This window comes from Heptranchias perlo, unplaced genomic scaffold (genome assembly GCF_035084215.1).
Source record: "Heptranchias perlo isolate sHepPer1 unplaced genomic scaffold, sHepPer1.hap1 HAP1_SCAFFOLD_589, whole genome shotgun sequence".
Classification (NCBI taxonomy): Eukaryota; Metazoa; Chordata; class Chondrichthyes; order Hexanchiformes; family Hexanchidae; genus Heptranchias; species Heptranchias perlo.
The window spans coordinates 127,501-135,302 of record NW_027139611.1 but is presented as its reverse complement, the minus strand read 5'-3'; positions in this window follow the sequence as shown (position 1 = coordinate 135,302).

Here is a 7,802-nt window from a genome sequence, read left to right as displayed (position 1 = left end):
TTTTCTTTATATTATTATAATATAATATAATGTGTATATGTTTTCGAAAAGCATCCACCAGCAATCCATGGTGAGCCTCTCTCTGCTGGCAAGCTCCTCCTGCCTGAGCCCGACGCTGTCGAGGCTCAACACGATTTCAGACTGACAAAGAGTTCGAAAATTGCCGCCTGATGTAGCTTTAAATGCTGACAGGTGACTTCCGAGTGCTCTTGTAAAGGTCTCCGCTTTGAAATTGAGAGCCTTTTGCCAAGTGTCACTTTTTCAGGCACTCTTAAAGTGCACCTGGGCTGTCAGAGAAAGCTCTGAAAATCGTGTTCTCGAAAATCTCCGGGTACCCGACCAATCCCTAGGTGCCCGAATGACAAGTGTCAATTCGGCAGGACGGCCTCCCACCTCCGGCCGCAGATGCGTCACTAAATCCCCGCAACGGGGGCTTTCTCATTTCGGCATAGGGGCTTCCGCGGCCAACTCATTAACCTGTGCTCGGACTTTTTGTGCCACAAGTGCAAGGGACCGTTTGCCGGCAGCTACTCGCACCCCCCGCCAGGGGGGGAATCCTCTGACCGGAGATCCGAAACGCCGGCCGAATCCATCCCCGTCGGACTTCCGAAGGGGTTCCCTCGACCGACTGACTCCGAACTCCTTTCTGGGCTTAAACGGGGTGGAATTCGGACCCTCTCGCAAGGGAGCCGAAGCCCGCCAGCCCCGGGAGGCCTCGGGGCCGCCGTTTTCAAGCCCGACCAAAAAACCCGAAAAATGGGGAAAAATGGGAAAAATTCCCACTCCCAAAAGGCTTAAAAGTCGGTTGGGCGGCAGCCCGGGTCGGTCTCTGCAGACCTGGAGGCGCTGGACACAAGTCTGGTAAACAGGCTAAGTCTCGACATGCCACCTCTTACTATCCTGCAGGTACCCCGCCATCCCCCCGGAACCGGCTGGCAATTGGCGAATCAGCGGGACGAATTTGAATTCGTGACCGACTTTCTGACACCGAATCGCCGCAAACGCGTTTTCGATTTTTCGGCTTCGGTACCTCCCATCAGACTTTGACTGGCCATATCTCCGGACTCACGTGTCGCAGCCGGGACCTTCAGGCACCGTTCGACGCGTCTACCCCTGCCCCGTCGAATGGCGCCCCTCGCGGTGTGGTCCGATTTCCGCATTTTGGTCAGATTTGCCTCCAAATTTTCAGATTGAGTTGACGAATGCCCCTACGGGGTAACCTCTTGCCCTTTCGGACCTGGTCCCTGTGACTTAATTTCCGCCTTTTGCTCAATCGTTTCCCCATTTATAATTAATTTTAAAAATCGGGTTACTCAGTTCTGGTTTACCAGTTCCCTCTTCGGACTTAGTTTTTGGTTAATCATTTCCGGTTCACCAGTTCCCGTTTTGGACTTAGTCTCTGCGGGCCGTTTCTCATCTTTTGGTTCATCAGTTCCCCTCTTTTAATAATTTTTTGGCTGCTTTCGTTTGATCATTTCCCTGCCTTCTGGGTAACTTTTCCACCTTAGACTTCATCGCCGCACATTGTTTTCGACTTCTGGTTGATCATTTCACCCCTTTTAATCATTTTTGTAACTTTTGGTTAACCATTTCACCCAGCTTCTGGTTAACCATTTCCCCTTTGGACTTAGTCTGTGAGCATTCTTTTGGGATTCTGGTTAACCATTTGCAATTTTTAAAAAATGTTGCCACTTTTGTTTAATGCTTTCTGGTCAACCTTTCCCTCTTTCAGACTTCACCGCGGCACATTGCTTCAGCCTCCTGGTTAATCATTTCACCCTTTTAATCATTTTTGCAACTTTTGGTTAACCATTTCCCCCAGCTTCTGGTTAACCATTTCCCCTTTGGGACTTGGTCTCTGAGCATTCTTTTGGGATTCTGGTTAACCATTTGCCACTTTTTAAAAAATGTTGCCGCTTTTGTTTAATGCTTTCCCTGCTTTCTGGTCAACCTTTTCCCCTTTAGGACTTCACCGCGGCACATTGCTTTAGCCTCCTGGTTAATCATTTCACCCCTTTTAATCATTTTTGCAACTTTTGGTTAACCATTTCCCCAGCTTCTGGTTAACCATTTCCCCTTTGGGACTTAGTCTCTGAGCATTCTTTTGGGATTCTGGTTAACCATTTGCCAATTATTTTAAAATGTTGCCACTTTTGTTTAATGCTTTCTGGTCAACCTTTCCCTCTTTCAGACTTCACCGCGGCACATTGCTTTAGCCTCCTGGTTAATCATTTCACCCCTTTTAATCATTTTTGCAACTTTTGGTTAACCATTTCCCCCAGCTTCTGGTTAACCATTTCCCTTTGGGACTTAGTCTCTGAGCATTCTTTTGGGATTCTGGTTAATCATTTGCCACTTTTTAAAATGTTGCCGCTTTTGTTTAATGCTTTCCCTGCTTTGTGGTCAACCTTTTCCCTTTAGGACTTCACCGCGGCACATTGCTTCAGCCTCCTGGTTAATCATTTCACCCCTTTTAATCATTTTTGCAACTTTGGTAACCATTTCCCCCTGCTTCTGGTTAACCATTTCCCCTTTGGGACTTAGTCTCTGAGCATTCTTTTGGGATTCTGGTTAATCATTTGCCAATTTTTAAAAAATGTTGCCGCTTTTGTTTAATGCTTTCCCTGCTTTGTGGTCAACCTTTTCCCTTTAGGACTTCACCGCGGCACATTGCTTCAGCCTCCTGGTTAATCATTTCACCCCTTTTAATCATTTTTGCAACTTTTGGTTAACCATTTCCCCCAGCTTCTGGTTAACCATTTCCCCTTTGGGACTTAGTCTCTGAGCATTCTTTTGGGATTCTGGTTAACCATTTGCACTTTTTAAAAAATGTTGCCGCTTTTGTTTAATCGTTTCCCTGCTTTCTGGTCAACCTTTTCCCCTTTCAGACTTCATCGCCGAGCATTGTTGTCGACTTCTGGTTAATCATTTTTCCCCTTTAAATCTTTTTTTGCCACTTTTGGTTAACCATTTCACCCAGCTTCTGGTTAACCATTTGCCCCATTATACTGAATTTTTCCGCTTTGGTTTAATCATTTCCCTGCTTTCTTGTCAACCTTTACCCTTTAGGACTTCACCGCGGCACATTGCTTCAGCCTCCTGGTTAATCATTTCTCCCCTTTTAATCTTTTTCCCACTTTTGGTTCACCAGTTCACCAGCTTCTGGTTCACCATTTCCCCTTTGGACTTAAGTCTCTGAGCATTCTTTTGGGATTCTGGTTAACCATTTGCCACTTTTTAAAAAATGTTGCCGCTTTTGTTTAATGCTTTCCCTGCTTTCTGGTCAACCTTTTCCCCTTTAGGACTTCACCGCGGCACATTGCTTTAGCTCCTGGTTAATCATTTCACCCCTTTTAATCCTTTTTCCCACTTTGGGTTGGACAGTTCACCCAGCTACTGGTTAACCATTTCCCCTTGGGACTTAAGTCTCTGAGCATTCTTTTGTGATTCTGGTTCACCATTTGTCCCTTTTTAAAAGATATTGCTGCTTTTGATTAAACCTTTCCCTGCTTTGCGGTCGACCTATTCCTCTTTCAGACTTCATCGCCGCACCTTGTTTTCGACATCTGGTTCAACATTTCTCCCCTTTTAATCCTTTTTCCCACTTTTGGTTAAGCAGTTCACCCAGCTTCTGGTTCACCATTTGCCCCTTTTTACTGAATTTTTCTGCTTTTGTTTAATCATTTCCCTGCTTTGCGGTCGACCTATTCCTCTTTCAGACTTCATCGCCGCGCATTGTTTTCGACATCTGGTTAAACATTTCTCCCCTTTTAATCCTTTTTCCCACTTTTGGTTAAGCAGTTCACCCAACTTCTGGTTAACCATTTGCCCCTTCTTACTGAATTTTCCGCTTTTGTTTAATCATTTCCTGCTTTATGGTCAACCTTTTCCCCTTTAGGACTTCGCCGCGCACTTTGCTTTCGCCTTCTGGTTAATCATTTCACAACATTTTAATCCTTTTTCCCACTTTTGGTTAAACAGTTCACCCAGCTTCTGGTTAACCATTTGCCCCTTTGGGACTTAAGTCTCTGAGCATTCTTTTGGGATTCTGGTTCACCATTTGTCCCTTTTTAAAAGATATTGCTGCTTCTGTTTAATCCTTTCCCTGCTTTGCGGTCAACCTTTTCCTCTTTCAGACTTCATCGCCGCGCATTGTTTTCGACATCTGGTTCAACATTTCTCCCCTTTTAATCCTCTTTCCCACTTTTGGTTAAGCAGTTCACCCAACTTCTGGTTCACCACTTGCCCCTTTTTACTGAATTTTTCTGCTTTTGTTTAATCATTCCCTGCTTTCCGGTCAACCTTTCCCTCTTTCAGACTTAATCGCCGCACATTGTTGTCGACTTCTGGTTGATCAGTTCACCCCTTTTTTATCCTTTTTCCACTTTGGGTTAAGCAGTTCACCCAGCTACTGGTTAACCATTTCCCTTTGGGACTTAAGTCTCTGAGCATTCTTTTGGATTCTGGTAAACCATTTGTCCCTTTTTAAAAAATGCTGCTGCTTTTGTTTAATGCTTGCCCTGCTTTGCGGTCGATCATTTCACCCCTTTAATCCATTTTTGCCACTTTGGGTTAAACAGTTCACACAACTTCTGGTTCACCATTTCACATTTTGGAACTTTTATTCCCACCATTACTTTGGGCTTCTGGTTCATCATTTCACGCTGTTTTACAAATCTTTGCCGCTTCACTTTTAATCCACAAACCGGGGCTCGCTTTCGGGTGTTGGGGGGGGGGGGGGGGGGGGTAGCGGGTTTGGGCCGGGCACTCCACATCCCGGTGTGCGACCGGGTTCGTTCTGGTACCGCTCGGTGCCCCTCGTCCTGCTCTTGCCGCGGAAGCAAACCAGACGACCGTCGGTCTCACGCCCGAGGGGAGAGGAGGCGGAAAGCGGTTTGCAGCCTTTCGCTGTACCTCCGGCGGGCAGCGCCGCACCTCCGAGTGCTCGGTACCGTTCGCTGCGCCTCGTCCGGCCGCACGCAGCGAGCCAAACCCGGAGGAAATCGGCCTGTGCCTTCTCGAGATATGGGCCTCCGGGTGGGACGGACAAACCGGGGCCCCGAGCTCGCTTTCGGCGGCCCGGCACTCGACTTCCCGGTGTCCGAACGTGATCCTTCCGGTACCCTTCGGTGCCCCTTGCCCGACTCCAGCTCCCGTGCTGAAGCGGAGTCGGTCGGCCTGACGGCCGCCGAGTTAGCCAGCGGAAAGCGGTGCGCAGCCTTTCGCTTGCAGCTCCGGCGGGCAGCGCCGCACCTCCGGCTGCTCAGTGCCGTCCGCTGCTCCCCTTCCGGCTGCACGCAGCGAACCATACCCGGAGGAAATCGGCCTCGGCCTTCCGGAGATATGGGCCTGCGAGTGGGACCAATAAATCGGTGCACATTTCCGGCTCGGTTTCCGGCCTCGGCACTATCAGTTCACGCCGTCCGACCGACGTCGTTCTGGCACGGTTCCGTTGCTCCTTGATCCGGTCAGCCACGGTAATCAGCCGAAGATGGTGGGGGGGGGACACATTGCCCCGCCGAGTTAGCCGGAGGAAATCGGCCTCGGACTTCCTCAGATATCAGCCTCCGGGTGGGACAGACAAACCGGGGACCCGAGCACGCTTTCGGCGGCCCGCTGGTCGACTTCCCGGTGTGCGACCGGGTTCGTTCCGGTACCGTTCGCTGCCCCTCGTCCTGCTCTAGCCGCGGAGACAAACCCGACGACCGTCGGTCTCACGCCCGCGGAGGGAGGTGGCGGAAAGTGGTTTGCAGCCTTTCGCTGTACCTCCGGCGGGCAGCGCCCGACCTCCGAGTGCTCGGTACCGTCCGCTGCGCCTGGTCCTGCCGCACACAACGAGCCATACCCGGTGGAAATCGGCCTGTGCCTTCCAGAGATATGGGCCTCCGGGTGGGACGGACAAACCGGGGCCCCGTGCTCGCTTTCGGCGGCCCGCTAGTCGACTTCCCGGTGTGCGACCGGGTTCCTTCCGGTACCGTTCGCTGCCCCTCGTCCTGCTCTAGCCGCGGAAACAAACCCGACGACCGTCGGTCTCACGCCCGCGGAGGGAGGCGGCGGAAAGTGGTTTGCAGCCTTTCGCTGTACCTCCGGCGGGCAGCGCCCGACCTCCGAGTGCTCGGTACCGTCCGCTGCGCCTGGTCCGGCCGCACGCAACGAGCCATACCCGGAGGAAATCGGCCTGTGCCTTCCGGAGATATGGGCCTCCGGGTGGGACGGACAAACCGGGGCCCCGAGCGGTGGCACCCTGCTCGCTTTCGGCGGCCCGGCACTCGACTTCCCGGTGTGCGAACGTCATCGTTCCGGTACCCTTCGGTGCCCCTTGCCCCACTCTAGCTCCGGTGCTAAAGCGGAGTCGGTCGGTCTCACGGACGCCGAGTTAGCAGGCGGAAAGGGGTGCGCAGCCTTTCGCTGTCACTCCGGCGGGCAGCACCGCACCTCCGAGTGCTCGGTACCGAACGCTGCGCCTCCTCCTGCCGCACGCAACGAGCCATACCCGGAGGAAATCGGCCTCGGCGTTCCGGAGTTATCCGCCTCCGAGTGGGCCTGACCAAGCGGGGTGAACTGGAAATCATTAACCAACGTACTTCCATGTTTTCACCCGCAGAGGGCAGCACTCTCTTCTCCGTTTTAAACTGGGCCGACCCGGCTCCGTTTCGAGACCCGGCACTCGACTTCCCGGTGTGCGACCGGGTTCGTTCCGGTACCGTTCGCTGCCCCTCGTCCTGCTCTAGCCGCGGAACTAAACCCGACGACCGTCGGTCTCACGCCCGCGGAGGGAGGCGGCGGAAAGTGGTTTGCAGCCTTTCGCTGTACCTCCGGCGGGCAGCGCCCGACCTCCGAGTGCTCGGTACCGTCCGCTGCGCCTGGTCCGGCCGCACACAACGAGCCATACCCGGAGGAAATCGGCCTGTGCCTTCCGGAGATATGGGCCTCCGGGTGGGACGGACAAACCGGGGCCCCGAGCGGTGGCACCCTGCTCGCTTTCGGCGGCCCGGCACTCGACTTCCCGGTGTGCGAACGTCATCGTTCCGGTACCCTTCGGTGCCCCTTGCCCCACTCTAGCTCCGGTGCTAAAGCGGAGTCGGTCGGTCTCACGGACGCCGAGTTAGCAGGCGGAAAGGGGTGCGCAGCCTTTCGCTGTCACTCCGGCGGGCAGCACCGCACCTCCGAGTGCTCGGTACCGAACGCTGCGCCTCCTCCTGCCGCACGCAACGAGCCATACCCGGAGGAAATCGGCCTCGGCGTTCCGGAGTTATCCGCCTCCGAGTGGGCCTGACCAAGCGGGGTGAACTGGAAATCATTAACCAACGTACTTCCATGTTTTCACCCGCAGAGGGCAGCACTCTCTTCTCCGTTTTAAACTGGGCCGACCCGGCTCCGTTTCGAGACCCGGCACTCGACTTCCCGGTGTGCGACCGGGTTCGTTCCGGTACCGTTCGCTGCCCCTCGTCCTGCTCTAGCCGCGGAACTAAACCCGACGACCGTCGGTCTCACGCCCGCGGAGGGAGGCGGCGGAAAGTGGTTTGCAGCCTTTCGCTGTACCTCCGGCGGGCAGCGCCCGACCTCCGAGTGCTCGGTACCGTCCGCTGCGCCTGGTCCGGCCGCACACAACGAGCCATACCCGGTGGAAATCGGCCTGTGCCTTCGGAGATATGGGCCTCCGGGTGGGACGGACAAACCGGGGCCCCGAGCTCGCTTTCGGCGGCCCGCTAGTCGACTTCCCGGTGTGCGAACGTCATCCTTCCGGTACTCAACCGTGCCCCTTGCCCCACTCTAGCTCCGGCGGTAAAGCGGAGTCGGTC